The 20191-nt window shown below is 41.8% G+C and overlaps 1 long non-coding RNA gene across 1 annotated transcript; it reads right to left on the reverse strand.

Moving 5' to 3' along the window:
• Positions 1-11318: 11318 nt before the first annotated feature.
• Positions 11319-12905, reverse strand: LOC120573343. The gene is made up of 3 exons (XR_005641690.1): positions 12816-12905; positions 11951-11953; positions 11319-11343 (listed from the first exon to the last, which is right to left on the reverse strand). It is a non-coding gene; the product is annotated as an uncharacterized LOC120573343 (long non-coding RNA).
• Between the last annotated feature and the right edge of the window lie 7286 nt (positions 12906-20191).

Below are 20191 nucleotides of genomic sequence, written 5' to 3' on the forward strand. Positions count from 1 at the left end.
AATACAAAAATGATAAATACATAAAGTAGGCTATATTTCTTTCTTTAAAATGTAAAGTGTGCAAATATATAAACATATAAATCAAAAGATAATACAGATTTTTAAGGTGGAAGAAGACAGTTGTGGTGATTTTGATGACATGCTTTTTGGAGATGAGGTTGCTGTCAACAATAACTCCTAATGTTGTGGATGTGTGAGGAGGATGACAGCGATAACTCCTGATGTTGTGGATGTGAGGAGAGGGACAGAGTGGAGTTATAGATGGTGAAGCATCCTGATGGTGTAGATGTGAGGAGGGAGACAGAGTGGAGTTATAGATTGTGAAGCAAAGGTTGTGCCATGATATGAAGAGGAATTTGGGACCGATGATGATCGTGTCTGATTTGTCACAGTTAATTTTGAGATAATTAGTTTGCATAAAAGATTGTTTAATAACTATTCATGACCATTATTATTCTTATAATATTATTCTCCTGTTTAACTCTTTAGATGTAAGAATACCAATAAAGTTATTCAAACAAACAAAAATCTTTATTTTCACAGTTTTTTAAAACAGATTGTTTGTCTTTTAATATTTCACATTTTTCCCAAAATATTTAAATTTTTTCAAACACTTGACACATTCATTAGAAAGCTCCAAACACTCCGGCTGCACGCTGTCTGACTTCCAAAGAAACCTTTATTGATCCATAGCTAGATGAACGGTGGAGCAGTGGATATGACACAAGTCTAAATGACATGTAATGTAAATGATGAAGACCTCTTCAGGACCCCGAGCCACAGCTTGGACTGTCTCTGGTCTAGTTTAAATGAAGTTTTCTCTCCCGCTGCAGCGCTCCATTTGTGTGTGTGTCTGTGTGTGTGTGTTTGTGTGTCTCTGAGATTGTGTGTCTCTGTGTGTGTGTGTCTGTGTGTGTATATGTGTGTGTGTGTGTGTGTGTCGGAGGTCATGAGGCTGTCCCTCAAAACAGCGGAGGCAGCGTGATCTCACCGTAGAAACACCATGGTGAGAAGACCTGAGAGAGACAGAGAGTTATCATACTGAACACACAAGACAGACAGACAGGCAGACAGACAGGTTGACACACAGACACACAGACACACAGACAGGCAGACAGACAGACAGTTGTGTTTCTGTGGTAACCCTTTGTTAGCCCTGATAGAACCAGACTCCGTCCACTAAAACGGTTTTAAAACTTCTTTGTTTGTCATCTTACAACAGACCTGACAAAGTTTCAATTCAGACTTTTTACTAAATCTGCATCATGATGTTGTTAGTTCGGCATAATTTTTATCTGTTTATTGAAATAAAAAAACAGCTAATTCTTAAAACTTTAAATAGCCCTGGAAGTCATCATCTTTATGAGGAGCCTACAGCTCTACACTGGCACCAGTAAACACAAATGATCTTGAAAACTAACTCACTCCATTTAAGCAGCGCTACTATGTGTGTGTGTGTTACCTAGTGTGTAGGCGCAGGCCAGCTTCTGATTGGCGGAGACGTGCAGGCAGTGTGGAACCATCGGGCCGCTGTCAGTGTGGAGGGGGAGCATCAACACTGCGACACACAGCAGGGCCATCAGCACACATGCGGGCCAAGAAAAGGGTTGCAAAGACTAATCTTCCCACAACATTAATTTATTACCTTTTTTCCAATTTCAAATGATGTCCCGAAAAGGAAACTTTGTCAACATCTGTTTTATCTAAAAAGATACATTTCTCTGTTCATCTCACTTCAATTATATTTCTGCAAAATCAGATTGTGTCAAGCAGACAGACTGACCAACACATATATAATAATAGATCCATACTTGGTGTCTGTGTATCGATACAGTATTACCGAAATTACAGAAAATATTGCAATAATATGCTGTATCCATTTTATATATCATATATATATATATATTAAACTTTATTTAACCCTAACCCTCTCATTTACAGATTTTCTTTAAAAGTCTCCACATTTTGATGTTTCGGTAGTAAAAAACGACCAATTACTAACATTATACTCACCTTGCTAATCCTAACGGCTCCAAATAGTGCACTCTTCTTCTGTGTAAATATGTTACTGCGGAAGTAAGGTCAAATGTTTAATGTGTGCTGCACCCATTGGCCAAATAGTATCACCTGTGTTTGCTCCACGTTTTTGTTCTGAAAATAATCGATATGTTTAATTAATGTATTTATTATTTTTAGAATATAAATTAACACATTAATGAAAATATATACAGTACAGGCCAAAAATTTGGACACGCCTTCTCATTCAATGTGTTTTCTTTATTTTCATGACTATTTACATTGTAGATTCTCACTGAAGGCATCAAAACTATGAATGAACACATATGGAATTATGTACTTAACAAAAAAGTGTGAAATAACTGAAAACATGTCTTATATTTCAGTTTCCTCAAAGTACCCACCCTTTGCTTTTTTTGATAACTCTGCAAACCCTTGGTGTTCTCTCAATGAGCTTCATGAGGTAGTCACCTGAAATGGTTTTACCTTCACAGGTGTGCCTTGTCAGGGTTCATTAGTGGATTTTTCCCTTATTAATGGGGTTGGGACCATCAGTTGTGTTGTGCAGAAATCAGGTTGATACACAGCCGACAGCCCTATTGGACAACTGTTAGAATTCATATTATGGCAAGAACCAATCAGCTAAGTAAAGAGAAACAAGTGGCCATCATTACTTTAACAAATGAAGGTCAGTCAGTCCGGAAAATTGCGAAAACTTTGAATGTGTCCCCAAGTGCAGTCGCAAAAACCATCAAGAGCTACAACAAAACTGGCTCACATGAGGACCGCCCCAGGAAAGGAAGACCAAGAGTCACCTCTGCTGCTGAGGATAAGTTCATCCGAGTCACCAGCCTCAGAAATCGCAAGTTAACAGCAGCTCAGATTAGAGACCAGATGAATGCCACACAGAGTTCTAGCAGCAGACACATCTCTAGAACAACTGTTAAGAGGAGACTGAGTGAATCAGGCCTTCATGGTCAAATAGCTGCTAGGAAACCACTGCAAAGGAGAGGCAACAAGCAGAAGAGATTTGTTTGGGCCAAGAAACACAAGGAATGGACATTAGACCAGTGGAAACCCGTGCTTTTCTCTGATGAGTCCAAATTTGAGATCTTTGGTTCCAACCGCTGTGTCTTTGTGCGATGCAGAAAAGGTGAACGGATGGATTCTACATGCCTGGTTCCCACCGTGAAGCATGGAGGAGGAGGTGTGATGGTGTGGGGGTGCTTTGCTGGTGACACTATTGGGGATTTATTCAAAATTGAAGGCATACTGAACCAGCAAGGCTACCACAGCATCCTGCATGCCATCCCATCCGGTTTGTGTTTAGTTGGACCATCATTTATTTTTCAACAGGACAATGACCCCAAACACACCTCCAGGCTGTGTAAGGGATATTTGACCAAGAAGGAGAGTGATTGGGTGCTGCACCAGATGACCTGGCCTCCACAGTCACCGGACCTGAACCCAATCGAGATGGTTTGGGGTGAGCTGGACCGCAGAGTGAAGGCAAAAGGGCCAACAAGTGCTAAGCATCTCTGGGAACTCCTTCAAGACTGTTGGAAAACCATTTCAGGTGACTACCTCTTGAAGCTCATCAAGAGAATGCCAAGAGTGTGCAAAGCAGTAATCAGAGCAAAGGGTGGTTACTTTGAGGAATCTAAAATATAAGACATGTTTTCAGTTATTTCACACTTTTTTGTTAACTACATAATTCCATATGTGTTCATTTATAGTTTTGATGCCTTCAGTGAGAATCTACATTGTAAATAGTCATGAAAATAAAGGAAAATAAAGCATTGAATGAGAAGTTGTGTCCAAACTTTTGGCCTGTACTGTATATTTTTTACACCACAGCAATTTCTTGGGGGTGCTGATGGGTTGCTATGGGAATCCTAGGGGTAGCTACGGCAACCCCAAGCCCCACCCTGGTGATCATGAGATAGAACTAGTGCAGGGCCGGTTTGGAGTGTGGGCCTGTTCCAAACAGGCCAACTGATTGGTTCCCAGGATTTTTTTCCCCACAACTTTATTTAACCAAGCACGGTTCAATCGGCTGCAGCTCATCTAGAGACTCGGCGTGTCCCCTTTTTTTCGTCTAGCCGTCACACATCCAGGTAGCGATGTGGCCCGGGCGGGGGAGGGAGGAAGCCCGGTTGAGCCTGCTGCAGAAACCGCTACAGCGCGTAACGATGTGGCCCGGTCCCGGGCAAGGGGAGGAGACAGGTTTAGCCTGCTGGTGAAGCCACTCTTAAACAGAACGGCCGGAGAAATGTATGTAACCGCTGGCAAAAAAAACAACATGCTGTAGAGCCCAGAAGCCCTGGTGCTGTAGAGTCCAGGAGGCCTGGTGCTGTAGAGACCAGTAGCCCTGGTGCTGTAGAGCCCAGTAGCCCTGGTGCTGTAGAGCCCAGGAGCCCTGGTGCTGTAGAGCCGTGTGTCTGTGTACGATTGTATTTGCATGAAGGAAGAGGCTCGATATAAAACCATTTAACAAAGTTGCATTCAACAAAAATCATTCAACAAGTGTATTTTGTCAGGTAATTATGACATTTAACCAACTAGTGCAGTGCCCGATGAAAATGTGCCTGTTTGAAACGGGCAATTGCTTGGCCTGTGGTATTGCTGCTTGTAGAATTCATCAAAACCATATTGTAGCCTACCCCCAAATTACTTAAAGAAGGACCCCAAACCACTTCCAATGCAACTCCCCTGTATACCCAACTACTAACTTGCTGATTTACCTTACAGAGAACGTTGCAGATTCAGAATTTACTCACAAAATATCACAATGAAAATGTCGAGTAATCAGACATTAGCATCATGGACTCATGGCAGTGCGCTACCCACCTGGCCCTCTGCTAAACAGCACATATCTGCGTTCATCAACCACCAGAACCGGTGTGTGTGTGTGCACGTGCACAGAGAGAGAGAGAGAGAGAGAGAGAGAGAGAGAGAGAGTAAAAAGATTTTTTTAAATGTTTTGACTAAAACTAGACTAAACTAACGAGACTTTTAGTCGACTAAAACTTGACTAACAAAAAAAGATATGTGAGTGACTAAATATGACTAAAACTATCAAGGACATTTGGCACAAGACTAAGACTAAATTAAAAATAGGTGATAAAATTAACACCACACACACACACACAAACACACACAATTGTTGAAGAATGGCTCCAATATTTACTTTGGTGATTACAGGGTGAAAGAACCACTCATAATCTGTGTTCATGTTCACTTCTCCCGTTGGAATCAATCAACTCAGGACCTGCTGCTAGTCTCCTAAAGAGGTACGCAGACAGGAAATAACTTCTGAGTCTCTTACTTTAATATAATGTTTACTTTAGAAAGCTGCTCTCCATTGGTTTAGATGGTTTTCCAGCTGGCAGCCAATCAGAGAGTGAGCCTGCAGAGTGACCAGCAGGATGGAGCAGATCCACAAATACTGAAATATTCTGCAACATTTAAAATGGAGAGAAACACTGAAGACTTCAGATCAAAAGTCTCACATTAAAAAATGTGTTGCAGAAAAATGTTTGCATCCTCTGCAGCTGTTTAAACTTTTAAATACATAAATAAAGGAAATGATGAGATGGCTTTCTGTCTGGCTCATTGAGCTTTTAATCTCATCTGATGTCTGTATTAAAATCACTGTGTAGCAAGAACAATGATTTACAGTTTGAGTTTAATCTGATAATTGTGAAAATGAGATGAATGTTTCTGTGATTCTGTAAAGAAAGGCTCGTTAAATCACCTTTATTCTGACTATAATGAATGTAATAAGTTGAACGTTTTTGATTCAGTAATGAAGAGAAAGAAATATAAAGTGATCATTTCTCTTCTGTTTGTTCACAGTGTATGAATATGTTAACGGGAAGTTCCACCCTATAATAAAATGATAATTACTGTCTATCAGTCTGATCAGCAGTGTTTTGTATTTTATTCACATCACAAGAAAATCAAACATTTACTGATGATTCAGTTTTTTTATGAAAATATGACCCGGCAGCTATATGCACTATAGTTCAAGCCATTTAAAAATCTGTACATCATTTGGTAAAACCAAGATAGTTTTCCAGTAAAAACTGCATGGCTTATCATAAAGTGTGTGTGTCTGTAAAGGGGAGACTCGTGGGTACCCATAAAACCCATTTTCATTCAGATATCTGGAGGTCAGAGGTCAATGGGCCCTTTTGAAAATGGCCATGCCATTTTTTCTCTCTGTAAAATGTAGCCTAACTTTGGAGCATTATTTAGCCCCCTATAGCCCCCCCCAACCTACCATGCCATGCTCGGTTTGAATGGATTCCTAACATGGTCTAGTTTCATATGATACCACTTCAATCAAAGAGACTTTGTTGCAGATATGCAAAGGTTTATTTGTAAGCTACATATGCAAAATATAAATAGTACCAAGTCTTTGGAGATTGGACCAAGTCTCTGTGTGTGTGTGTGTGTTAGGTCAGCCTGTGAGAGGTCATTATTCTCTCCAACCTTTCTATGGAAAGGAGGGTTTGTGTGTTGAAGGATGTTTGAGAGAAAAGTTTGAATATTTCCTCTTTGACTCCAACCTGTCCAACGTGTCTGACTCCATTACGTTACTCTGGGTTAATGTTACGCACACACACACACACACACACACACACACACACACACACACACACACACACACACACACACACACACACCACAACACATACTCACACACACAGACACACACACACACACACACACATACTCACACACACACACACACACACACACACACACACACACAGACAGACAAACACCAGAGAGACACACACACACAGAGAGAGACACACACACAGACAGACACACACAGAGAGAGAGAGACACACACACAGACAGAGACACACACACACACAGAAACACACAGACAGACAGAAACACATAAATACACACACAAACAAACATTGTGTTTTCGTTGTTCCCGATCTTTTACATGCTTAGCTAAATAAACGATAGATGTATTTAGCTAGACAACCAAGGAGATTTAATCATTATGTCATGCTAATAGCTAGCTAGCTACTAACTAGCGTTAGCATTTACCCCACAGTCACATTAGCTACAAAAGAGAGTGACATGCACTCGCTTGTGGGTGTTCCTGGGCGTGCCTATAGCCTACTCCTGGTTGCTTGGCAACAGTAAACAGAAATTCTCCGGTGCTACCTTCAAGCACGTCTTAAAAGTTACTTCTGAGGTCTCGTTAAGTCACAAGAACGATATTTTTGGATTTAAAAGTATATTTCTTGATAAAAGTAACAAAATATATGAGATAAAATGCCAAAACATATCAGATACATACAGAAATACGATGTTCTGAAGCGTTTTCCGCCATCTTGAATTATTTTCTTCAACTCGAGCCACTGACCTACGTCACGCTGCCTTCACTCTGATTGGCTGTCACTTTGTCGCATCGCTCAGCAATTGCATAAAATAGACTTCTTGACTATTGTGGCCCCGCCTTGCTCGTGGCAGCGGCAAGCTCGTCACTTGTTGCTGGCAAACGGCCACTCCCTTTGAAAATGAATGGTAGCCTGTCGCTTTGTCTCTGTTTCTTGTAGCTAATGTGACTGCGGGGTTAGCCTGCAGTTTGGTGAACAGAGCTCATCCATGGCTTCATCTCTCATCCAAGTTACAAGCTTTACAGCATACAGCCCTCGGATGGATCATAAGAGAGAACCAGGGCGATGTAATCACTATGTCTGTAGTAACGTTATGTAGGCATGATCTTAATACAGCCATGCTAGCTAACCCTGATGTTAGCAACTAGTTAGCTAGCCAATAGCCCCGCCAGTTTGGGAAACGCTAATGACGTTACATCCACGTAGCATGCTTTACAGCATACATACATCCCTCAGATGTATCATAACTTCATAAGATAATACCCAGGGTTCAACATTAAAAAAAAATCCCCACTGGCCCCCGGGGCCAGTATATCAGAGTTTGGCCCTGAAAGAAATATCATAGGTGTGATTGGCAAAGGACAAAAAAGCAGGAAAATATACCTACCATGAAGCTTCAGGAAATGGTCCTAACCCAGCTATAATATATATATATATATATATATATATATATATATATATATATATATATATATATATATATATATTAATATATAAATACCCAGCTAGCCACTGCCAGTGGATGTTGTGCCATTAGCAGTAAAGCTAGACCAGGGGTCATCAACTACATTTATCCAAGGGCCAGAATTTTTTTAAGCAGACGCTCCAGGTGCCAGACTTTCAAATAAAGAAAATAAAATTATACCTAATACCATCATCTTGTTTGATATTTTCACTTTCTTACTAAATTAATTCTATATTTCTTACATGTATTAGTGTAAGCAAACCCCTAAAAACATGGAAAATCCATAATGATAACTAGATAGGCTAGTTAACTAGAAAATGATTTCAGATTAGTCCTGTATGCCTAATTTGAAATAAGACAATGTTGATGCTACATAATATAACCGGCAACATAATCAACAATAAAGAACGTGGCGTCATTCACGTGCATATTAAGTAGCCACATGTATTTGTTTTGGGCTTATAATATATCCACAGGTTTACCGCTCCAGCGGAGAGGAGGGCTCGTTTAGACAGCAGCTACGTTTACAAGAGTCTGTCCAAAGTTCAAGATTGGTTGCAAATTAAGACGTTTAGACTACAAACTGACATCTTTCATTTTAGCTTGTTTGTAAAGTCGCTGTTTGCAGAGTAGAGCTGTGTTTGCACAACGCGGTGGACGAGAGTGGACAGACAGTACAGACTGAGATATCGGTTTCTACATGTTTATGCCTGTACAACAGGTAGGTGGGTAAGTATTGACTCTTTAATCATGGAGGGTTTATTGTAGGCTACTTACAGTAACGAGTGTAGCGTTAGTTCATCTGCGCCATCGGCGGTAAATAATCCTCGGTAACGTTTCCAGTCAGTTACATGTGCTGCGTGAAAATGCAACGCTTGTATCCAAATTAATTGGTTAGAAATTACCTGAGGTGAAAATGTTAAATGTTAAAATTCACACGCTTCGTGCCACTTTTTATGACGTTTTGCTGATGCAGCAGACAGACTGTGACTGTGGCTACAACCAGCCCGACATATGTTTTTACTGGCCCCGGGTCATCGGGCCATTGCTTATGTCGAGCCCTGTAATACCATGGACGTATTAATAGAACACATGGTGAATTACAACCCTAAGCTATATCCATTATTACAGCAACAAGAGCTCGGGAGAACAGTCATGTGATCATATATCCATTATTACAGCTACATGAGCTCAGGAGAACAGTCATGTGAGCGGGCGAGCGCACTACCATGGGTCTGCTCGTGTCCATTATGCACGTTCATCATGCCAAATTTAATAATTGTGGATTCTCTTCTAGTGAATGTTAAAAATGTTAAAAACGTGACATTTTAAACAAGGACCCTTTCATTGTTCAGGCTGGTAAGTTGATATACCCCGAAACTAATTATCCGCTGAAATATAGACGTTTCTTTCGCCATGCAAAGTCTATGTGAGAAGTCTTTCTGGGCCATGGGGGGCAGTACCACCGTACCACCCTATCCACTAAGCCCATGGTGGCTTTTAGACATGGAGCTCCTCCTGGGGACTTGTTTACACACGAGAGAGAGGGAGACAGGCAGGGAGGGAGGGAGAGCGACAGAGACAGAGACAGAGACAGAGGGAGAGAGAGAGGGAGAGGGAAAGGGAGAGAGGGAGAGGGAGAGAGGGAGAGAGGGAGAGGAGAGAGGGAGAGAGGAGAGAGGGAGAGGGGAGAGAGGAGAGAGGGAGAGGGGAGAGAGGGAGAGAGGAGAGGGAGAGAGAGGGAGAGAGAGGAGAGAGGAGAGAGGGAGAGGAGGAGAGGAGAGGGGAGAGGAGAGGAGAGAGAGGAGAGGAGAGAGGGAGAGGGGGAGAGAGGGAGAGAGAGGGAGAGAGGGTGAGACTGTAGTTGAAGTTTCCTTTGCAGCAGGGGGGAAGTTTTCAGAGTTTAGTACATTGAAACAAATAAGACAGTCTGAGACTAAAACCAAGTTGGGTTTTTGTATTTTATTAAAGATATATTTGCAAATAGGAGGAATACAAGTTCACAAGGAGCATGCAGCTCAGTGTGGAGGAGATTCTTCAAATGGGTAAAGGAAACAGTAAGCTTAAATGCACATTGGCACAGGGGGAGTGACGTTCGAACACAATCACTTGTATACCTGACTTTGTACATTTCTTAAAAACAACAAAGATAGAAAACCTTTTAGACGCTTCTCTCTGACAACCGTTAAGATATATATCCAGTGCCTGCATTTATCAGAAAAACCCAGACACCCGTCATAAAACCACTTCATCTAATCCTCTGTACCTTCTCTGTACCTTTCTGCCCCAGCTGGGGTCATGCTCCCCGGACATCTAAACTGACAAGGCAGGAACTAGCTCTGGGAAGGGAGAAAGTATTACTGTGGCCTTGCAGTTTATCAGTTCAAACAAACACTTTCTCTCAGACTCTCTGTCTCTGAGGTTAAACAAAATTCACTCCACATGCAAGGATGAGATAAACTGTCTTTTCATTAATGTAAGAAAATGCAATGTGCTAATTAAAACATGAGAATATAAGGAATAATGCTTAAATGTAATTTTTGCCATTACAAGACAGACTCACAGAGGGAGAGAGAGAGAGAGAGAGAGAGAGAGAGAGAGAGGAGAGAGAGAGAGGGGGAGAGAGGGAGGGAGGGAGAGAGAGACAGGAGAGAGAGAGACAGACAGAGAGACAGAGAGAGAGAGAGAGGGAGAGGGAGACAGAGACAGAGAGAGAGAGAGAGAGAGAGAGAGACAGAGAGAGAGACAGAGAGACAGAGAGAGAGAGACAGAGAGAGAGAGAGAGAGAGAGAGACAGAGAGAGAGAGAGAGAGACAGAGAGAGAGAGAGACAGAGAGAGAGGGGGAGGGAGAGGGAGAGGGAGAGGAGAGAGAGAGAGAGAGAGAGAGAGACAGAGACAGAGAGACAGACAGAGACAGAGAGAGAGAGAGAGGAGAGGGAGAGGAGAGAGAGGAGAGAGAGAGAGAGAGAGAGACAGGACAGAGAGTGAGACAGGAGACAGAGAGAGAGTGAGAGTGTGAGAGGGAGTGTGGTGAGTGTGTGGAGAAGAGAGAAAGATGTGTGTGTGTGTGTGTGTATTAATGTGTGTGTGTGTGTGGGGAGTGTGTTGTGTGTGTGTGTGTGTGGGATGTGTGTGTGTGTGTGGGGGTATGTTGTGTGTGTGTGTGGTGTGTGTGTGTGTGTGTGTGTGTGTGTGTGTGTGTGTGTCTGTGTCTGTGTCTGTGTGTCTGTGTGTGTGTGTGTGTGTGTGTGTGTGTGTGTGTCTGTCTGTGTGTGTCTGCACTGCAAAAAGAGATGTGTTAAAAATGACACAACATGTGTAGTCCCTGAACACACTCACCACATGTGTTAAAATTCTACACGTTGTGTCATTTTTAACACATCTCCTTTGCAGTGTACAGTTTCCTACATCCATTTTAAATCTCTGTTTTAAGAAATCATTAGTGGGATAAATCCTATTCATAATTTTAAATTGCATTTCTTTCACCTTTGGCGGGACAGGAAATTTTAAGTATTTACATCTAATTTTTTTATTGTCTCCTTACCAAAGTCTTTGAGAATACACTGCAAAAAGAGATGACAAAACTCTTGTGTTAAAAATGACACAACATGTGTAGAATTTTAACACATGTGGTGAGTGTGTTCAGGGACTACACATGTCATTTTTAACACATCTCTTTCTGCAGTGTGTGTTTTTGTGTTTGGACTCAACACACACAGCACCCGTGACATTATCTTTCACCCCCAGTGGGAAGGGGGACTGGGAGTACCAAACATAGAGTGGATCTACACCAGCATGCAGATTTCCCATCTTCTGAACATGCTGAACAGCGACGATAAAGATGTTCGGGAGCTGGCTCGATCCTCCCTGTTCCTGGACCTAAGAAGACGCAAGGTCCCATTAGCCAGGGAGTCGGATCCCCACTTCCTAGGATTCAAAAGAAAAAACAGCGGAAAGCTGGATACCCACTCTGCTGGTTTTGGGGTCTGGTCGGACTGGCCAGATCTCAGTGACCTCTGTATCAGAACAGGAGTGTCACTGGAGTGGGTGCGGTCTGACTCTGGGACTGTGATGGTCTCAGAGGATATTATAACTGACCCTCACACTGTCGTCAAGGCAACAGCCACATATGGTGGTCACAGTCACCTGCTAACATCTGCAGGTGCTCGGCGAACACTTATGGATTTACATCAACAATAACATCAACACTGGACCGGACTGAGACTTCAGGGAAAACTTGCATGTCTTCCCTTTGCTGATCACTCTGTGTCTCACTCATTCCTCAAGAACTCTGCACTCACTGAGGACATTCTCACATTCACAGTAAAAGCCAGATTACAAGTCCTCCCTACCAGACTCAACCTCTCTATCTGGTTTCCCACAACTCAGGTCCCTCATTGCTTGCATCACACCTCAGAACATATCACTGAAACTCTGTCTCACATCCTAAATGGTTGCCATGCCTACAAAGGAATGTACATAGCACGTCATGACAGACTAGTAGACCTCCTAGTGAAAGACATATCAAACCATTTCCCTCTCTCAGTAAGAATGTACAAACATTCTCAGGTAAAACTATCCATGTTCCCCCACTGCAGTAGTAATCCTACTAGTAGTAGTACTATTAACTCTAGTAGTAGTAGTAGTAATCCTAGTACTCTCTTACCTCTGGTGGCCAATACACCAGATGTAGTTATTATCAATGAGGAGTCCAGGGAGGTGCATATTTTGGAGGTAGGCTGCAGCTTTGATTCCAGCATGGAGGAGTCTTTCTACACCAAGGTATTTAAATACCAACCACTCCTAAATATCATCTCAGAGCTGGGCTATAGGTGCACACTACTGGTTTTCATATTTGGTAGCCTAGGAAACACACACAGGTTTGTGCTTGTAAGTGTTATTGTGAAAATCTGCTGCGTGTCACTTGTCCATGAGTTTGTCTTATATCGTATTGCATCTGTAATATTTGTTTCCCTGTACTATTTTTCTTTATGTGGACATAAAGAAATGATTAATGTGTGCATGTGTGTGTGTGTGTGTGTGTGTGTTTGTGTGTGTGTGTGTGTGTGTGTGTGTGTGTTTTGTGTGTGTGTGTGTGTGTGTGTGTAAGGTCAGCCTGTGAGCGGTCATTATTTTTCTATAGAAAGGAGGGTTTGTGTGTTGAAGGATGTTTGAGAGAAAAGTTTGAATATTTCCTCTTTGACTCCAACCTGTCCAACCTGTCACAGTGATCTCACGTTGCCATGGAGACACACACCTGTCACAGTGATCTCACGTTACCATGGAGACACACACCTGTCACAGTGATCTCACATTACCATGGAGACACACACCTGTCACAGTGATCTCACGTTACCATGGAGACACACACCTGTCACAGTGATATCACGTTACCATGGAGACACACACCTGTCACAGTGATCACACATTACCATGGGTTACACACTAGAGAGAGGGAGACAGGCAGAGAGGGAGAGAGGGAGAGGGAGAGAGAGAGTGGGAGAGAGAGGGAGATGGAGAGAGGTTTAATGACTAATGTTAACTAGCATGTTAGTGATCAGTAATTAGCCTGTGTCTATGTTATCTCCTTACATATACCTACACTCTCCATCTCTGTAAGATTGGGAATGATTGAGATTTCTCTCGGCACAGCTACCAGAAGACTTCACACTTTCAGACAGGTTGCTCACGTCACATCTACGTCTTCAAGCTCAGCTGGAGGCTGCTCAGTAACGCTCAGCCAGCACCGGGAAAGAGACTTCTGACATCCTTCACTGGTCTCCGTCCAGAGACACGGGGTCTGCTGGTCCATTATATACTGTCTGTGTGTGGTTGTGAGCATTAGGACGATGCATGTTTATGTAGGTGGTGTTGTTGTTGTTGCTATGAGTCGTCGTCGCGGTGTAAGAGGTCGAAGGGCGTGGCGATGACATCATTGATACGCTTTGCAGTCCAAACGAAGTAGCGAGGGCATTTTCAAATGTTTTCACCTGGGACCAGCAGGTTTCAAAAAGTCTTCACTCAGATCGGCCAAAATGATGCAAAACACACACACAGCCCAGTCTCACAATGTTTCGTGATACGGTCACGTTGTTGAATCTATGGAGTCGTGGACAGGACGTGATCATGTGGGTTGTTTTTCGTGTGGTGATTACGAATTTTTAAGCAATGTATTTCAATGGGAAGCATGTTTCATGATTACAGAACGGTGATGGTAGCGAGAAGTATTGATACGTTGAATATCCGCGTACGGAGGTTGGTCAGGGATGTCAAACAACACGGAACTTTCACCCAGGAGACCGGGGATAGCGTCCCGCGAGTAGTGGCCCGTCCTGTTGTTGTGGCTGGCGTGTGGCGCATCATTTCTCCGTTGTTGTGTCCCCCCAGAGCATGTTAGAAAATCGTGACCTGCACACGTTTAAAATTCGTGACGTCTACACAAAATAAACATCAAAATCGTGACAACTAAACTATCAATGAATCTAAATAACGTGACTAATTCATGACCTGGCGTGAGACCGGGTTGGTTTGCTCTAAATAGCGTGTGGACGGCCCCTAAAAGAGCATCCAGAGCATCTCAGGACGCAGTTCACAGACACTCTCAAGTGGAGGCTCCATCATCACCAGACTGAGATGATTAACCCTTCAGTTGTACCAGGGTCAAATTGGACCCGTTTTCAAAGTTTTTTATATCAGAAATATGGGTTTCTTACAACCAAATTATCCAAAAATAACTCTGATTCATGCATGTACGTTTTATGGAACCCATACAAGTACATGCATGAATCCTAGTTGTTTTATTTAAGTTCACAGCATTTGAAAAAGATATGTTTGAATAGTTCCAAAACAGCATCAAACTCACCAAACTTTGACATGAACCAGTCTGTGATTCACTCAACATGCTCTGATCTTAACTATTCTATTAGTTTAAATAATTCATCATTTATGCTTTTTTTTCAAACTCAAAAATTAGGTATGATGTTATTTAAATTAGGTTTATTTACCATGAAAAAAAAACGTTGAAAAGAAGGACAACAACGTTTAATAAAAATGACAAAAACGTCGGAAAAAACTTCCATAAAAAGACAAGTTCATGGCCGACGGTGAAGTCAACACAGGGGTTAAGGACATCAGAGATGTCAGTAATTACACAGCATGGTGGAGGAAGTAACAACATTTAATGAGTAATTACACAGCATGGTGGAGGAAGTAACAACATTTAATGAGTAATTACACAGCATGGTGGAGGAAGTAACAACATTTAATGAGTAATTACACAGCATGGAGGAGGAAGTAACAACATTTAATGAGTAATTACACAGCATGGAGGAGGAAGTAACAACATTTAATGAGTAATTACACAGCATGGAGGAGGAAGTAACAACATTTAATGAGTAATTACACAGCATGGTGGAGGAAGTAACAACATTTAATGAGTAATTACACAGCATGGTGGAGGAAGTAACAACATTTAATGAGTAATTACACAGCATGGTGGAGGAAGTAACAACATTTAATGAGTAATTACACAGCATGGAGGAGGAAGTAACAACATTTAATGAGTAATTACACAGCATGGAGGAGGAAGTAACAACATTTAATGAGTAATTACACAGCATGGAGGAGGAAGTAACAACATTTAATGAGTAATTACACAAGCATGGTGGAGGAAGTAACAACATTTAATAGTAAAGTAATTACACAGCATGGAGGAGGAAGTAACAACATTTAATGAGTAATTACACAGCATGGTGGAGGAAGTAACAACATTTAATGAGTAATTACACAGCATGGAGGAGGAAGTAACAACATTTAATGATTAACACAGCATGGAGGAGGAAGTAACAACATTTAATGAGTAAATTACACAGCATGGGAGGAAGCAACATTTAATTAGTAATTACACAGCATGGAGGAGGAAGTAACAACATTTAATGAGTAATTACACAGCATGGAGGAAACAAGTACAACACACAGCATGGAGTAACAGTTTAATGTACACAGCATGGAGGAGGAACAAACATATTTACACAGCATGGAGGAAGTAATAACAACATTTAATGAGTAATTACACAGCATGGAGGAGGAATAACACCATTTATTATTTATACAGCATGGAGGATACAACGTTTAATGTTTACACAGCATGGAGGAGGAAGTACAACTTAATGAGTAATTACACAGCATGGAGGAGGAATACAACATTTAATAGTTATTACACAGCATGGAGGAGGAAACAGATATACACAGCATGGAGGAGGAATAACAACATTTAATGAGTAATTACACAGCATGGAGGAGGAAGTAACACACACACACTTAATGGAGTAATTACACAGCATGGAGGAAAACATTTTTGTATTACACAGCATGGAGGAGTAACAACATGTACTATTACACAGCATGGAGGAGGAATACAACATTTAATAGTAATTACACAGCATGGAGGAAATAACAAGCATTTAGTTAGTAATTACCACACAGCATGGAGGAGGAACAACATTTAATTAGTAATTACACAGCATGGAGGAGGAAACAACATTTAATGAGTAATTACACAGCATGGGAGGAAGAACGTAATTAATGAGTAATTACACAGCATGTGGAGGAAACACCATTTAATGAGTAATTACACAGCATGGAGGAGGAAGTAACAACATTTAATTAGTAATTACACAGCATGGAGGAGGAATAACAACATTTAATTACTAATTACACAGCATGGAGGAGGAAGTACCACACATGTAAGAGGAATTACACAGCATGGAGTGAGTAACTACACAACATGTGGAGGAACAACATTTAATGAGTACTTACACAGCATGGAGGAGGAACAACGTTTTATACAACATATCATGGAGTAATTACACACAGCATGGAGGAAACGAATGTAACAACATTTAAAAACGTATTACACAGCATGGAGGAAGTAACAACATTTAATGAGTAATACACAGCATGGGGAGGAAAAACATTTAATGAGTAATTACACAGCATGGTGAGGAAGAACATACAGTACTTACACAACATGGAGGAGGATAACAAATTTAATTAGTAATTACACAGCATGGAGGAGGAAGTCAAAACAACATTGAGATAATGATTAATAATACACAGCATGGAGGAGGAAAACAACATTTAATGAAATACACAACATGGAGGGAGGAACAACATTGTTACACACACACATGGAGGGAGGAAGAACAACATTACACACACAGCATGGAGGAAGAAATAAAAATAATTACATGGTGGAGGACAAGACACAACATACACAGCATGGAGGAAGTGGAATATACAGTATGGAAAACAACATTTAATGAGTAATTACACAGCATGGAGGAAAACCATTTAATGAGTAATTACACAGCATGGAGGAAAACAATTTAATGAGTAATTACACAGCATGGTGGAGGAAGCAACATTATGTAATTACACAGCATGGAGGAGGAAGTAACAATAATTAATTAATTACAACATGGAGGAGGAAGTAACAACATTTAATGAGTAATTACACAGCATGGTGGAGGAAGTAACACATTTAATGAGTAATATACACAGCATGGAGGAGGAAGTAACAACATTTAATGATATACACAGCATGTGGAGGAAGTAATAACATTTAATGAGTAATTTATTACACCGCATGGAGGAGGAAGAAATGATATACACAGCATGGTGGAGGAAGTAACAACATTTAATGAGTAATTACACAACACGCGCTGGAGAGGAAATAATAACACATTTAATGAGTAATTACACAGCATGGAGGGAGTGGAATAACATTAATGAGTAATATAACAGCATGTAATGAGATGAATTACACAGCATTGGAGAATAAACATGAATAATTACACAGCATGGAGGAGGAATTAACAACATTTAATTAGTAATTACACAGCATGGAGGGGAAGTAACAACATTTAATAGTAATTACACAGCATGGTGGGAGGATAACAAAATATAATATGAGTAATAACAAAATAGTATGGTGGAGGAAGTAACAAAATGAATAATACACAGTATGGTGGAGGAGTTGAGCCATAAAGAATAATCTGAGCCCACACGAAGGGTAGAAGTCCACGTAGGCTGACATGCACACACATGGTGTGGCATGTACGTGTAAGGCGTGTACGAAGTTGGTGGTGACCAGGGAAGGAGAGTGCACACTGCTTGCGTGACACGCACGTCCCAGAAAAAACGCGGTGTGCTAGAAATAGAACCGATGCCTATTTTTTCACGCCACACGCCAGCCACAGGCGCACACACACACACACACACACACACACTCAGAGACACAAACACACACACACACACACACTCACAGACACAAACACACACACACACACACACTCACAGACACAAACACACACACACACACACACACAGAGACGCAAACACACACACACACACACTCAGAGACACAAACACACACACACACACACACACAGAAAGACAGACACACACACACTCAGAGACACACACACACTCACTCAAAGAGACTCACAGAGACACACACACTAAGGCATGGATACCCGAACTGATCCCGGGCCGGGTTCAAAGAGATATTTAGAAATTATGGTCTGGTTCGCGTCACATCAGTGTGAAAAGGCATTCATTGTGTGTGTGTCTGTGTGTCTGTGTGTCTGTGTGTGAGTGTGTGTGTGTGTGTGTGTGTGTGTGTGTGTGTGTGTGTGTGTGTGTGTGTGTGTGTGTGTGTGTGTGAGTGAGTGTGTGTACGCTGAACATTTTAACAGCTTATTAACGTGTTCTTGTTGCCCCGTGTGAGCTGATGACCTCATATGTTGACATTTCCTAATGCCTTCCTACAGTTGCTTCATAGAAGAACCACACAGACACAGACACAGACACAGACACGACACACACACACACACAGAAACACAGAGACACAACACATACACACACACACACACACGCACACACACACAGACACACACACAGAAACACAGACACACAACACATACCACACACACACACACACACACACACACACACACACACACACACACACAACAACACACACACACACACACACACACACACACAGACAGACAGAGACACACACACACACTCACACAGACAAATACACGCACGCACGCACACACACACACTCAGAGACACACACACTAAGGCATGGATTCCCAAACTGATCCCGGGCCGGGTTCGAACAGATATTTAGAAATTATGGTCTGGTTCGGGTCACATCAGTGTGAAAAGGCATTCGTTGTGTGTGTGTGTGTGTGTGTGTGTGTGTGTGTGTGTGTGTGTGTGTGTGTGTGTGTGTGTGTGTGTGTGTGTCTGTGTGTGTGTGTGTGTGTGTGTGTGTGTGTGTGTGTGTGTGTGTGTGTGTGTGTGTGTGTGTGTGTGTGTGTGTGTGTGTGTGTGTGTGTGTGTGTGTGTGTGTGTGTGTGTTGTGTGTTGTGTGTGTGTGTGTGTGTGTGTGTGTGTGTGTGTGTGTGTGTGTGTGGGTGTTTGATAGAGAAAGAGGAAGCAGACGTGTTGTTGATGCAACCAGAGCAGAGTTGGTGCAATAAGTTTAAGTTCTGTAAACAGTGTGTGTGGTGTCTGATATAAACCCCAGATTTATCCACCTTATTCTCTGGGGGGCTACTGTAGAAATGATTATCGGTGCAATTTCCGGTGAGATAGCAGAATGAGCCATTTCCTAGTAACGTTAACGTTAGCCCCAGCCAGAGTGATAGAGAAAGACATCGCTCTGGCCCCAGCCAGCCAGCCGTCAACAGTGTTTCTTTCTAAAGTTATTTCGACTTTAGTCAAAAACGTTTGACTAACACTGGTTCGTGTTGTAACATATGTTTTTATTATTATTGTTATAAAATGTCATTGCGGAGCTCTGGTACCTGTTGTGCTGTTCGCGGCTGTACTAACAACCAGACTAAGCTAAATCTGTGGCTGCAACAACAGTGTGTTGACGACACACCCGCAACAAAAAGGGATTGTTCTTGTGACAAACGGTACAGTTTCCATCGCCTGCCAACAGATGAGGAATACAGAAGAATGTGGCTGAAAAACCTAGCC

Source organism: Perca fluviatilis, chromosome 14 (genome assembly GCF_010015445.1).
Source record: "Perca fluviatilis chromosome 14, GENO_Pfluv_1.0, whole genome shotgun sequence".
In the NCBI taxonomy this organism is placed as follows: domain Eukaryota; kingdom Metazoa; phylum Chordata; class Actinopteri; order Perciformes; family Percidae; genus Perca; species Perca fluviatilis.